The sequence below is a fragment of the Bubalus kerabau genome, chromosome 2, assembly GCF_029407905.1.
Source record: "Bubalus kerabau isolate K-KA32 ecotype Philippines breed swamp buffalo chromosome 2, PCC_UOA_SB_1v2, whole genome shotgun sequence".
Taxonomy (NCBI): Eukaryota; Metazoa; Chordata; class Mammalia; order Artiodactyla; family Bovidae; genus Bubalus; species Bubalus kerabau.
In genome coordinates this window covers 129046030-129061518 of record NC_073625.1, presented here as the reverse complement: position 1 = coordinate 129061518, position 15489 = coordinate 129046030, and positions in this window count along the sequence as shown.

Here is a 15489-nt window from a genome sequence, read left to right as displayed (position 1 = left end):
CTATTAGATCTAAGCCTGGGTGGCCAGACCCTGAATTCGAATCTGGAGATCTGGGGCACCTGGGGCAGGGCAGCTGCAGATTTAGAGTACAGGCAGACCTGGGGTCAGAGCCCAGCTTTTTGCTCTTTGACCTTGGACAGGTTGACTTCTCTGTGCCTCCATGTCCTCATCTATAAAAAGGTGTAGTGATCATTTCTACCTCATAAGATTGTTGCAAACATGAAATCAGTTAATACATGTAAAGTGTGTGCCAGGATCATAGTAAGTACTCAAAAATGTCAGCTACTATTTTTATTAGTATGACGTTTGAATAAAATATAAGAACAGATAGGAAAATGCCGTGTAGTGCTTGGTGCATAGCTGGGATCCAGTAAACTAAGGCAGGGGGTGGGGAAATCCACCAACCCCATTCTGGCCATGGGAATGATTGGCATTTTGCTGCAGGCTTAGCCCAGGCTGGCCCACTTCCTGGGATAGTTCTACTGGGGCCCGAGTGGTTGGAAAGGAATGAGAGTGAGGGTGCTGAAGCTCACTAAGGGGTAGAGAATGTAGCAAGTGGCTGAGGGACCGTGGTTTCTGCATGTGACCTCTTAGTGCACTGATCCTGGGTGTGTCTGGGGTGGGGAGGGGATTCTTGCCCTCCAATATTCATTCATTCTTCAAACATTTACTGGATATTTGTTGTGTGTCAAGCACTGTGCTGGGCACTAAGATACTGTGATGAACAAGAACAAAGACAGATGCTGCTTCAAAGAGCTTAGTCTAATAGGGGTATAGATGCTCTTCAAATAATAATGCAAAAAAAAAATGTATATAATTACAAGTCAAGGTAAATGTTACTGGTACAGGATCAAATTCCAGCTCTAGTGACCTGAACTAGTCTAGTGCAAAGTCGAACGTCCTCTAATGCCCCGCAGAGGAAGCCGGGGCCCTCATGACTCTCCAGGTCCCTTTATTTAGCCTTTTGGTATCTGACTCTGAGTATATCTTCATTCACTCTGTCCCTGCCTCACTTCATTTATTCAACATACCTTCACTGGTCCCTTCCATATGCCAGCCCGAGTGTATGGAGCTGAGGGTGTGGGGATGAACTGGTTACAGCTCCCACTCCCTTAAGGTGTGGGGGACACAGCTCACAGGGGGACACTGATATATAAACCAACTAATACAATGTGGTGCGTAAGTACTACAGCTATGTAAGCACCCAGGGCTGGAGGAAGGGACCCAGGCTTGAATTAAGCCTTGAAGGCTGTTTGCAGTTAGCAAGAGGGGAGCAGAGAGCAGTATATACAAAGGTCCCAGGCTAGGTAAGAGCAGGGCACAGAGGCCATTCCAAGTCAGGATGAGGAAGGAACAGGGTCATGGAAAGATGACACTGACAAAGACTTCCCCTTTGCCATGATTCCTCCTCCATCAGGCCATCCATTTCTCACAGCCCAGAGGGCTGGCTAGTCTTGGGCATGTGGTTCCAGCAGGTCTACAACTCAAGCATCCTATCCTCTCCTACTTCTGTAGCCCTCTGCTCTGCCTGTTCCCTGCTACACATAGCACATCTGTCTGCAGCATTTCTGAGCACCTGTTGTCTTCTATCCCCATTCTACAGGAGAGATGATGTGGCTTGGGTGAAGTCGCAGAGCCAGTCAATGGCAAAGCCTGGATCTGAATCAGACTTAACCCATCCACGATTCTGTGTTCTTCCCACTACATCAAGATCCCTTGGAAGGGGGCCTGAGGGAACCTAGAAACGCACTTGGACCACTTTAGAGTGACACTCTTTCCCCTTGACCCTACCCTGGAGGGGGGTCTGCACTTGTGGACAAAGGCTGCCTCAGTGTTCCTTCTTCAGAGAAGGGAGGGAAAGAAAGAGGAGGAGAGCTAGGCCCCCAGGTGCTGAAGGCCCTTGTCAGGAGTACAGTCCAAGAGTGGGATAGGGTTCCACCTTGGGGGGCAGGTCTGACAGGCAAGCAGCTCTGTCCCTCCACTTTGCCTCCCTGCCCCTCTCTGTTTCTCATTAATTATTCCTGTCTCATGGAGCAGGAATGAAAACAGACTCGAGATCTGGCTGGAGGCCTGCTGTGACATCAGCCCCGAGGTGGCTGCCCTGACCCTGACTATTGGGGGCTGGGGAAGACCCCCTTCCCCACTTTGTCTTGGCCTGACAGGAAGAAGGAGAAAGGCAGGAGACAACCCTGCCTGAACCCCTCTCCCTTCCCTGGGCATTGAACTTGGGGCATGTGAATGAAAGAGGTGGCATTTGCCTGAGGGGACCAGGAAGGGTGTGTCTGCGGGACCGTGGGGGGTGTACAGGAGGCTGCTGTCCCCTGAAGCCCCTGATTCCCACAAGCCTACCACTCCTTCCACCCCAGCACCGCTCCCGGGCATGGTCCTCCCACATCCTCTCCACCTACTTTTGAAGTCACCACTGCACTCTTCCCTTGTCCCACCTTCCTCCCAACCTCACCTCCCTTGACCTTTCTGAGCCTCAGGTTCACAGTTAGGCTTCTTCTCAGTCTTGGTACCTGGCCAACCAGACTCTTCTTGGCTCCAGCCTCTTGGCTTTCACACCCAGATGCTGACCTCTCACCTGCAGTGACCTCCTCCTCCTTCCTACTTGGCCTCCACTTAGTACAGCACACTGGAGTACTCTATGATCCTGGTTATATCACTTAGCCATCTCCTCCAGACTGCAAGTCTGATACCCTGGGCTCCCACCACTTCCTCCTGTTCTGCCTAGTTTCAAAATCTTTGGTCCCCAAACCCCTTCTCCCCACTTGGGGGCCTCCTGGTGTAAACTTCTCTCCCAGCCCAACCTGGACTATTCCCACTCCCAAACAATCCCACCGTGATCTTTCTGAGCAACGTTTTTCTTGTTTTGCTCATTTCCAATAAAATTCCCTCTGCAGCAGCTGTGTAGACTTTTCTATGCTACTTGAGCCCACACTTGCACCTTCTTCCCTTCTTACCTCCTACTTGACTAAAATAATGCATTCTTGCCAGGCACTGAGTTGCAGGCAATGGAGATAAGTGTGCTGCCTTCAAGAAGCCTCCAGCAGGGGAATATAAAGGCAAGTGACAGAGTGATATAGGGATATTCCAGGTGTCACTGATGGATTTTGAAGGGGAGAATGACGTCATGAGCACAGTGTCTGGGAAGTGAAGTGAGGCCAGTGTGGGATGTATTGGAGGACACAGAGATGGTAGCAGGTAGACAGGGGAGGAGGCCACAGTCTAGGTGGAGGATAGTAAGTCCTGGATGGAGATGGGGTGAGGAGGTGCTGCAGAGATGATGAGGAGAAGATAGGTGTGAGGGATAGGTGCAAAGGTAAGTAGCAACATGCTTAGTGACTGATTGGGTGTGGAAAGGGAGATACAGTAGATGTCTGAGCCTGGGAGATTCTGAGGACTGGGCAATCAGGCATCCTTTGGTACCATTTATGGATTTAGGAGTACAGGAAGAAGAACAGGATATGAGAAGGAGAACAATGGGCTCAGGTTGAAGCTTTCAAAGAAGGTGCCCAGTAAGCCATTGAATATATGGATCTGGAGCTCAGGAGAGAGGTCTGAATTGGAGTACCAGGCACAGCGTGGAGTCCAGGGATGAAGTTCAGATCGTGGGCAGGATTGCCCAAGAGAGTTGTACAGAGAAGAGAAGAGAGGTTGAGGTGGGTATGTGGGGAATGCCCCCTCACTGTTCCTAGGCATCCTTCATGCCTCTCTGAGAGCTCTTATCACATGAATTATCTGTTTGTCTTTTCTCCCTGGATGTGGGCTCCTTGAAGGAGGCAACACATCCTTACAACGCATATTTCCCAGGAAGATATACATGGGTCTGGCACAAGATAGAAGCTCATTAATGCCTGAAGGATGGAAGAATGATTATAGTAGTATGTTGCTGCTGCTGCTAAGTCGCATCAGTCATGTCCGACTCTGTGCGATCCCATAGATGGCAGCCCACCAGGCTCCTCCGTCCCTGGGATTCTCTAGGCAAGAACACTGGAGTGGGTTGCCATTTCCTTCTCCAATGCATGAAAGTGAAAAGTGAAAGTGAAGTCGCTCAGTCGTGTCTGACTCGACCCCATGAACTGCAGCCTGCCACGCTCCTCCGTCCATGGGGTTTTCCAGGCAAGAGCACTGGAGTGGGTCACCAGTGCCTTCTCCGAGTAGTATGTTGAAGGCTTACTATGTGCCAGGCACCTTTCTAAGTGCTCTACATTTAGTAATTCATTTAATCTTCAGGACAACTTAACATTTCCAACTCTCAATGGAAATGTACTCTTGCCATTTCCATATTACACATGTGAAAACTTGACTAAGAAAAGTTAAATAACTTGTTCGAGATCAAGTGGAAGTAAGAGTTAAGATGTGAATCCAGGTAGTCTAAGTCCAAAGTTGATGCATTTTACTCCCACACTATTCTGCTTCTCAAATAAAATCTTGTAATAAAATCAGCTACTCTTGATTGCCATTACTGAATGCTTACTGTGCCAGGCACTGTGCTAAGAACATTATTAGGTTATTTAATTTATTTCTATATAAATGAATGAATAGATAAATGTTTCGGTGGATGGAGTAAAATATGTAGTACATATATATACACACATACATGAAACAAGTGGATGAATTATGGATTAATGAATCAATGAGTAAAGGAAAAAATAAGTGGCAGGATGGATAGATGGATAGATAAGTGAATGTCTGTATGAATGAATTGTTGAATAAATGGATGACAGGTAGGTGAATGGATAAATGGATATATGGATGGATTAATAGTAGGATGAATGAAAGGATAGGCAGCAGGTGTATGGATGAGAGAATGCATGGATGGATGGACGGATAAATGACTGTGAAGAGATGAAAAAATAGGTGAGTTGGTGAGTGGATAGAAGGATAGAAGGAGAAATGGAAAGATGAATGGATACAAAAGCATAGATGAGAAGATTGTTAGGCAGATGAATGGGTGAATGGATGGATGAGTAGATAAATGAATGGATGAATGGAAAGATGGATTAATGGTAGCATGAATGGATAAGACAATGGGCCTATGGATGAAAGGATACATGAATGGACAGATAATTAGATGATTAGATGGCTGGATGATTGGATGGTTGGATGGATGAGTGGATGTTTAGATGGTTGGCTGGATAAAGGAATGAATTCTTATATTTGGGGCTATAAAAGAGAATAAGAAAACCCACAAATTATAGCCTTTATCCTTTTCCCTCTATGTAGCTATGACTTCTCTTAGCCATTTCTTCCACATTGGTGTATGGAGTATATCTTGTCCTTACCCACCCTCTGCAAACCCACAGCCAAGCACCAAAGTTTGGTCCTAAACACCTCCCCACAGCCCCCAGTACAGAGACATCCTGGAATGCATTCCAGCAATCCTGATTCCTTTCCTGGTCTTCTGCCTTGATGTCCAGGGAAAGCACCTTCCAAATAACCAGCCTAGAAAGAAGGCGAGTGGTGGTTGAGGGGGAGGATGGGGGTGATGGGTGCTCCCCGCTCCATCCCCTGTGTGGTCTCTTTAATAGGCCTAACCCAGGGCCCCAGGACCCAAGCAGATGCCAGGATGGAAGGCTGAGATTAAAGTGGGAAACCAACAGGCATCTCAGAAGGTGTTAGGGGCACAGTGTTAGGGAGAAAGGAGTGTTCTCTGGGGCTGGCAGGACAGCCACATCTATTCTTAAGTAGAGAAGGCGTTTTCAGAATAGCAGTCAGGTCAGGCAAGCTAGAAGAAATGAGGCAGGCTCCATCTCTGAAGACATTCAATTAGAAGTCCTTAGCTTTACCACAGGGGAATTAATGGCAGCCGCTTCACATGGTCGCTGAGAAAATGAAACAAGATGATGCAAAAAAAATGTGTAGCACACAGTAACAGATGCTTCCTAGAAGTAATAATGTGTGATGGTTTCAGTTTTTCTGGGGAAGATAAGCTAAGGACTCCCTGCTCTGTGTCTGTTTAGGAAGAAGTATAGGTTTGGGGGGATAATTGATGTCATGGGTATAAGGTCCCCGTGGCCTCGGAGAACCAGCATAGCGTCATGGGAACCTCCTGGTGAAGCCTTCTCCTGCTTTCTGCCCCCACTAGCTCAGTTCCTTGGGAATCTTCAAGGCTTGAGCAGTGGCATCGGGGTACAGGTGGGAGTGGATCCAGCCATGGAACCCCTGAGGAAGCCAGACCAGCCCCACAGACCCCGAGCCTCCCTCTCTGGGCCAGGCGCCAGGCAGGCAGGGCACCCTGCTCCATGCTGAATGAAAAAGAGCTGCTTGTTGTGGAGGATGAGTCATGGGGGCCCTAGAATGGCCTGGGGAAGAAGGAAGGGGAGAGGATTCCCCCTCCGATCCAGGAATGGGCCTTCTCCCACAGCCTGTGAGTGTGTGGGGAGCATGTTGATCAAAGGAAGCGAGAAACTGAGATTTATACCTTTTTCCTTTCCCACTGTTCTTCCTTTCCCCTCTCTTGTCTCATCTCCACCAGGTTGACATGTTTTCAGGTGGAAGAACAGAGGCTGGGCGTCTTACCTTGGGTTTCACAGAGAGCTCTCATATTGAATAGCTGAACTTGACTCAGCTGGGGGCACTTTCTCCTCCTAAACTAGGCTTGTACTGGGCAGAATATATGAAGGGAGGAAAAGCGAATGATTACATCTTGTGCTAGACTTGATGTATTTTCACACCCACCGCAACCCTATGAGGTTATGAAGAACACGTTATTACCCCATTTTACAGTCTCAGGGAAGTAACTCACCCAAGGTCACATGCCCACTGAAGGTTAGAGCCTGAATTTGAACCCTGGGGTACCTGACAGTTGACAAGAGCGGTACTTAGAAAGGGGCCCTTGAAACAGGGGTTGGGAGAGGAGGCAGGAGGCTCCAGCGGCACAGGGAATACTGGAGTGTTTTTCTGTTTGGCTTAGCACCAGGGCTGTGGCTTGACATGCCTCTCTGTGCTAGGAGCCTAGTTCTGCATATGCAAAATGAAGATGCTGAATCAGTGCCAACAGGGCCGTACCCAAACCAGCCCCCACCCGAGGGCTCAGGAAATGACACACCTGAACTGCAGAACAGATTGTTGGACCCATCTCCAGGATCATCTCCCAGGATAGGGGTTTGCAGATGGCTGATCAGCAGCCCCTATGAGGGCCAGGTGTCCTGGGCTGAAGAGTGGCCTCCAGGCTGACCCAGACCCAGCAGTGCAGGGTGGTGGGCAACTCAGCCTCGGCGGTGGCCAGGGCTCAAGTCCTGCTGTGATCTTAGACACATTACTAAATATTTCTGGGCCTCAAACTCCTTTTTTTATAAACAAAGGAAGAAAACCTTTTCTGCCTACCTTCTGTGTATAGGGCCTGGAGGAAGAAACCTTCTACGCTGTGGGGGTCTGACTCTGGGCCAAAGCAAAGTCTTGGGAATGGTGGGAGTTGAACCGGTTCTCCGCCTGACCTTTCTGCTGGTGAGGACAGTTAGGAAGCATGAACCAGCACCCTGGGGGGGCTGCCTATGATTTTTTTCACAAGGCTAGCTGTGCACAGGGCCAGCTTCCTCTTGATACCCCTGCTGCACTACCCGAAACATAGAGCTTTTCTGCTCCAGGGGACTAGAGAATGTGTTTGAGGCAGGCAGGGATGGCTAGTAAGATGGAGATTTGCATCTAGTTTGGCAGCTAAGTTCTACTGAGGGCAGGGCTGGGCTCTGGGCTCAGCTCTAGAACATCCTCTGCTCCCAGCACAGGTGGGGTGAACCAGGCCCCAGGAAGGACAGCTGGCAGAGCCCCAGCGCCCACATTCTCAGGCCTGAGGCAGAGGTCTGAGCGACCACCCTCCTTCTGGGGGCCACAAGTTGTGTGGAGGCTGGGAGTGCCCAGAGAAGGGGTGTTAGGGTTCAGGGGTCAGTGTGTGGGGGGGTTCATTACTTCTTCCACACAGGCCTTGGCTGAGCCAGCCGCTTAGGCAGAAGGGAGACTGGGGGAGGGGAGGGCAGAGCTTTGCAAAGGAGGAGGCAGGAATTCTGGTTGGAAATCATTCAAATGAGGCTATGAAACCAGAACCCTGTCTCAGAACAAATTGGCCAGATTTGGCCTGAGGGGAAGGGGGGGTTACCAGGGGAGGGGAGGAGGTTGGGCCCCGAATGAGGGGGGAGGGGCTGGACAGGATTTGGATGTGTGTTCCCAGGAGGAGCCCAGGCCTGAGCTGTGATGGGGAGAAGGGGCCGCCGTCCCCTGGGCGGCTTGCTGTGACACAGGGGGGAGAAGCCAGGTGCCCCAGCCACCCCTGCGCCTTTCCTGAAGGGGACAGGGCTAGGCCACCATTGCCACTCTCGAGCACTGCACAGCTGTGCCTCTGCCGCCTCCCTGCCCCGTCCCTGCTCCTGTTCTACTTCTGAAGCAGAGGAGCCCCTGTGACTCCCCGTCTTACCAAGTATTCATTCAAAATTTCTGTTTCCTCCTGCTCTGTTCTAAGCCTGAGGGTACACGGATGAACTTGGCTGAGCCCTCAGCCCGGCGCAAAGGAGTGGATTGCTTAAGGCTTTGAGGTGTGACTTAAAAAACAGATTCTCATTCCTTGTCCTAACTGGGGAGGTGTCTTGGGGGTGCCCCTCACAGAGCAGAGCTGCCCTGGGAGGTCTGGGGAAGGGCCTTTCCTCCCCAGTCAGAGCCAGGACCAGGCATGGGTCGGAAAGAAGGGGAGGGGTGGGCAATGGGGGGTTCACTGCGGGGCCAGGCGGGGGCACACAGTCAGGAAAAACCAAGGCCTTCAGAGACCCATCAAAGAGCTGCTGTGTGAAAGAGGTAACCTTTGAGGGGTCACCCGGGTTCACGCTGCCTGGAGAGGCATGAAGGCCTCATCTGATGCGGGCGGGGTAGGGGAGCGGCTAGAGGACGGGCTGAGGGAGGGAGAGGCTGGCTGGCGGGACAGTAGGTTGCTCTTCCAGCGCTAGTTTCCTGTCCCGCAGGGAGCGCTCTTCTCGGGAGAGGTCTGGGTGTCTGGACCCCTTCTCCAGGAGGAAGCAAGGTTCCTCAACCCCCAACTCCCATACCTCCTGGTCCAGAGTCAAGGGCCAAAATCAAGTCTGAGAATGGGATGGAAGGAGGACTTGGACTCAAGCCCTGATCTGGCCCCCTTTCTGCCCTGACCCTCCGCTAGCCTGATCCCCACCCTGGGGTCTGTCTGCTGGCTGCTCCTCTGACACTACCCCCATCAGGCTGGCCTCTGCTTTTGTTGAACTTTCTGTCCCTATCTCCTTCCTCCCTGTGACTCAAGTCCCAAGCTGTGGAGAGGGAACCAGAGACTGATGGGGATCCCTGTCCCCATTCCTACCTGAGCCCACTCACCTTCTAGAGACCTTGCTCCCCATCACCTCCAGTGTGGGGGTCTTGGAGGCCTCTCTGCCCTGCCCGCCCCCTCCCAGAGCCAACAAGAGGCACCGGATGCCTTCCTGTTTTGCCCTCAGTGTAGATTCTGGGGGTCTTCACTGACCTGCCCCCTCAGAGTGTGGGTACCCCCCCATCTCAGCAAGCTCTCCTGTTTCCCCCTCAGCCCAGTGCACACTCCCAGAGTCCTCCTCCATGACCTCTCCAACAGGAGTCCTTGAAGAAAGGTACTTCTGAGGGAACTGGGGAGGACGGGGCTAGGGAGTCATGGCTCAGGATGGGAGAGGCCTCGGCTTCTGGCTCCTCCTTTGGGGAATCAGGCTGGGCCCGGACCTCTCTTCTCAACCCCTCCTCTCGACTAAGGGGGCTGCTGTGGCGGGTGTGTGAGCTGGAGGGGGATGGGAGGGGCAGGGGAGGTGGGGGAACCGGTCTTGTGTTGTTCTTGGCTTGGAGCCCCCCACCCCAGGGAAATCCTGACTCGGTGGAAAACTGAGCAGGCAGTCAGGCAGGGGAGGAGGAGTTGGAAGAGGAAGAGGAGGAGAAGGGGGGAGGAGGACAAGGGGCTCAGGGTGAGGTGGGGGCAGGGGCTCCTCTCATAAATCAATCCCATCAGCTCTCAGGCCTGACAAAAACCAGAGACCCAGGGTCCTTTGGGGGCTGGGGCAGAGAGTGGGGCGGTGCAAGCCATCTGAGGGGCTGTGAAGGAGAAAAGGCCGAAATGAGGGGTAGCATCCTGCTCAGAGGCCCTGCCTCAGGCCCCTCAAAACAACAGGTGTGTGTGTGTGTGTGTGTGTGTGTGTGTGTGTGAAGGAGGGAGTCTGAGAAAACAAGTTACAAGTACAGGAGCTGAACCAGGGTGGCTGTGACAGATTGATGGGTATGGGGGTTTCCCTCTGGTCAGCTATTCAGAACATTTTTATTGCCTTGAGTTCTGGCCTGGTTCAGCTCCCGAGGAACGGTGTGATTTCAGACAAGCGTTTGACCTCTCCAGACCCCTCAGTCTCCTCAGATGTGAGAGAGTGTGTGATGGGCGTGGGAAGTGGTCTGGCTCCACTCTGCCAAGCCCTGACACTGCACCCCAGCTCTTCTCGGTACTGTTGTGTGGAGCAAAGAATATTGCTCAGGAGCTGGCACGACAATAGACAATAGTCAAGGTGCTGCTGTTTGATAGCTGTGATCTTGGGCTGGACACATAACCTCTCAGAGCCTCAGTTTCTGTATCTGTCAGATGGGCCTAATAATGCCTCCCTGGTGGGGGCCGTTACACCAGTGAGTGAAACAATGCATGTTAAGTGCTTGGGATGGCAGCTTCTTCGTTAAAGGCTGTTGTTTATTTTGTGTCCACCTCTTGAGTGTCTGCAAGTTTTAGCCTTCCAAGGATAACTATCAAGTGGCCCCAGCTCCAAACCTGTGACACAGAAACCCTTGCAACCTGCCCCCCTCAGTATTTCCAAGGACTCCTGAGATTTCTGTGCTTCTCCTCCCACCATCCTGGCTTGGCTGGTGCCCTCCTGACCCGTTGCTGCACTCAGGACACAGGGACTCAGGGCTGTGCCTCATGGGCCATCACCAAAGGTCTCGGCTCTGGCAGGATGATGCCGCCAGCATGGTGCAGCCAAGCGCGTGCCCTTGAGCATCAGCTGCTGTCCTAAGCTTTAGTCCTGCTGGTCACTGACCTATTCCTGCAAAGAAACAATGCCATTTTCTCAGTCCTTCCTCTCTAGGTACTCCTCTCAATATCCTGTTTCTGGTCCTTACTCCATCCCCATTCAGATCCCTGTGTTTTTTTAAAATATTTATTTGACTGCACTGGGTGTTTAGTTGCAGCATGTGAACTCTTAGTTGCGGCATGTGGGATCTAGTTCCCTGACCAGGGATTGAACCTGGGCCCCCTGCTTGGGGAATGCAGTTTCTGAGCCACTGGACCACCAGGGAAGTCCCCCCTCTGGTTACTGTCAGAGCCCCTGGGGATCTCTTTGGGCTGCCCTCCAGTCCCAACTGGACCTAGGCCTTACCCGGTTCAACTAGATCCCTGATATGGTACATGGAGACATTGCAACCAGCAAAACGGGCTGACTTTTGACGTACAGTATGTGCCTCTGTGAGAATGCCGAGGGACAGCAGTATGTTTATATCTTAGAAAGTAGTATTTTCTTTGCAACTATATTATATGATTATTCCCCAGGAAAATCACTTTGGCCAACCTGTCTTCTACCCTCAGCTCCCCTCCTCACTCCCAGGCTCACCTTCTTCTCCAGGTGGCAAGACCCTTTCATCAAGGGAAACCCACAAAGTGTGTTTTTGGATGGTTAGGGAGTGGGGAGACAATGGTCCAGGCCACTCCAGGTCTCTACTCTTGAGTCTGAACAGACACACTAGACTGGGCCAAGCCAAGGGCTCAGCTTGGGGAGAACTGGAAGGGGAAGGGGTTCCCCTTTCCCAGGAGGCCCTGCCTTCCTCTGGGATTTCATACCCTAATTCAGCCCCAAGGGTCCACGCCCCAAGATAGGAGAACCATGATGGAATCAGAGGCCTAAGAAGGCCTGGACTTCACTGAATGGCTCTTGTAGGGACCAGACCTCTGATATCTGAAGGTGTGGACTCTCCATGGTGAAGGAAGCCTGGAGGTGAGGAGCTGGCTTACAGGCTCTCAGAGAGAACCTTGACAAATCTGTCTTCTCCGCTGGAGGATGGGGTTAGTACAGGCATGCTGTGGGAGCACTTTGGCCTGCTGGGGCCGCTGCCCTTAAGAGGCCTCATCTTCACATGAGTTGCCCCTGAGCTTTAAGGAGTCTAGCCAGCTCAGCTAGAAATGTCTCGAGAGACCATTTTTCAGACAGCAGGGTCCCCACTCTGCAACCTGCATAACAAGCAGGCAACCAGGCTCTGCTTGACCATTCCCAAGGACTGGGCAACTCACAAGGTAGCCCCTTCCAAGTTGGGTGGTTGAGATGATTGAGAAATTAGAAATGGAGCGTCTGACAAGCCTTCAAGGCTGGTCCCTCTGTGGAAGTGAAGAGGGGTTGGGGAGCACAGCTGGGATGCCTCTGTGAGGGAGGGAGATAAGGCAGGCTGCTTGTTTAGGGTGAGGCCTAGATCCTGCGGAAAATGTTTAGGCCTGGGAAGTAAGGGACAGGGTTTGAGTCTTTGCTCACCACTAACTAATGAGGAAGTCCTTTTCCCGGGGCCTCAGTTTCCCTAAATGCAAACTTTATGGGCTGGGCCTGGGGACTTCTAAGGGCTCTGCCCCTGGCAACGGATGCTCTTCCACGAGTCTATGAATAGTTGGCGAAGAGGGATCAGGTCTTGGTCCATGGGGGCTGGGCTGGCGCGAGATGCTCAGAGAATGGGCCTTGTGTGGGTCTGGACAAGGTTCCCTTTCATTTCGTGAGGCGTTGGCAGCAGCCCAGGGCCCACAGACTCTCTCTCCCGCCAAGGTCAACCTGACCCTGACCTGGGGGGCACCATTGCCTGGGGCAGTTGAGGTCAGGAGTTGGTGACTTGGGAGAAGAAGGCCAGTGCAGAGGTCCAGACTCCTGTCCTCTGGCTGGGCTGAGGGTCTGAGCAACTGTAGTTCTATGTGTCTGGAGTTCCTGACACCTACCCAGAGCTCCACCCCACCCCCATGGCAATCTTGGTGGTCCTTGGAAAGACCTCCACTGGTCTTGGCGTCAGAGAAGCTTGGTATGGAATCCAGGCCTGTCACTTACTGGCCCAGTGACCTTGGGCAATTCACTGCCCCTCCTCATCTACAAGTCAGGGCCGCTTATGCTACTTTGGAGGTTGCTGGGGAGATAAGACACCTGAGCAAGCATCACACCCATCCATAGAGTGTGGCTGTATCCTTACTGGAATCTCAGCTGATTGAAGACAGTGACAAGGAACCAGAACCAGATTGGACTCGCTTCCCACTGCCTCAGCCCTCTGTCTCATGGTCTGTTTGTCCATCAGAGCACTGAGGGCTTCCAATTCTCAGGCCCTAAAATCTGTACCATTTAAAGTAGTCAAAACAAACCCTTCACTCAATTTATGCAGAAAGGGAACCAGCTCCTGGCCGGGCCTAATGGGTTCCAGGTGTGCAGTGCGCCCTGCAGCCGCTGAAGCAGCTACGGTGGCTGCGGCTGTGACTCTGCCCGGCTGGCTGGAGGTTCAAGCGGGCCAGACTTTCCAACCTGACCCTCCAGCCTGTGAAGAATGAAGAGTGGGGTCAGGGCTACCCAGTATGGTGGGACAGCCCACCTTGTGCTCAGGAGCCTAGAGTTCAGAGCCAGGAGGTGCACACATGGGCGTCTCCCAGACTGCTTCACCACCTCTCCCCAGCGCCCCCCAGCACCCCCCTCCACTGCCCCAGTCAATGCTGAGCACCTCAGGTGAGTCTGGCCTTGACTTCAAGAGGTTCTGGGGTTGTCGAGATGACTTTCACAGACTTGTAAAACTCCTTCTCACAAGAGGTCAACCATGGGAGTGACCTCCCAGAGAGGCTCAGGGAACCAGGTGGGAGCCCAGGGGGCAGGAGTGAGGTTTCTTTTATTACCATTATATATTAATCATCATGTTATATAATCAGAGTGACAGTTGTTATTTATTAATGGTGAACCATGGGGCCAGGCACTATATTCAGTGCTTTCCATGCATGAGCTCAAGCACGGCTTTGAGCTTCCAATACATGTCTAGGCTCTTGTTTTCTCCTGGAACAAAGAGGGGACAGGAGGCTCAAGGGTCCCAAGAGACTTGCCTGAAGATCACTTGGTCAGGAACCTGCTGAAGTTTGGTTTGATACCAAGGCTGTCTGACCTGAAGGCAAGGCCCATCCCACTCTACCATACTTTTCACAGGCTGGTCCAGCCTGTCCCTAAAGTGTCAGGGAGAGTGCAAGAGTGCACAAGCGTAAGTGTATATGCAGGACGTGTGTAGGCAGGACCTGGTTAGAAGGTTCAGTTCAGTTCAGTCGCTCAGTCGTGTCCAACTCTTTGCGACCTCATGGACCACAGCACACCAGGGCTCCCTGTCCATCACCAACTCCCAGAGTCCACCCAAACTCATGTACATTGAGTCGGTGATGCCATCCAACCATCTCATCCTCTGTCGTCCCCTTCTCCTCCTGCCCTCAATCTTTCCCAGCATCAGGGTCTTTTCCAATGAGTCAGCTCTCAACATCAGGTGGCCAAAGTATTGGAGTTTCAGCCTCAACATCAGTCCTTCCAATGAACACTCAGGACTGATTTCCTTTAGGATGGACTGGTTGGATCTCCTTGCAGTCCAAGGGACTCTCAGGAGTCTTCTTCAACACCACAGTTCAAAAGCATCAATTCTTCGGCACTCAGCTTTCTTTATAGTCCAACTCTCACATCCATACTGACTACTGGAAAAACCATAGCTTTGACTAGATGTACCTTTGTTGGCAAAGTAATGTCTCTGCTTTTTAATATGCTGTCTAGGTTGGTCATAACTTTCCTTCCAAGGAGTAAGTGGCTTTTAATTTCATGGCTGCAATCACCATCTGCAGTGATTTTGGAGCCCCCCAAAATAAAGTCTGCCACTGTTTCCAGTTTCCCCATCTATTTTCCATGAAGTTATGGGACCAGATGCCATGACCATAGTTTTCTGAATGTTGAGCTTTAAGCCAACTTTTTCACTCTCCTCTTTCACCAAAAGGCTCTTTAGTTCTTCGCTTTCTGCCATAAAGGTGGTGTCATCTGCATATCTGAGGTTATTGATATTTCTCCCAGCAATCTTGATTCCAGCTTGTGCTTCATTCAGCCCAGTGTTTCTCATGATGTACTCTGCATATAAGTTAAATAAGCAGAGTGACAATATACAGCCTTGACGTACTCCTTTTCCTATTTGGAACCAGGTTAGAAGGTAGTGCAGGGACTTTTCCCTGGAGTGATGCCAGAAGCTTACACGCCCATCAGCTGGGCACACTGTCCCCTTGTCCAGACCTAGCCCACCCCTGCCCCCAGCTGCCTCACCCCCTCACCTCTGGACTGGGCACCCCCTCAGTGTAAGCTTGGCGGCAGAGGGGACACTCAGTATTGGGACCACTGTGTAATCATTCCACTTCCGCCCACATTAGCTGGGCCCTCAGGGACAGACTGGGTAGTCATTGCTGGGGGAGGA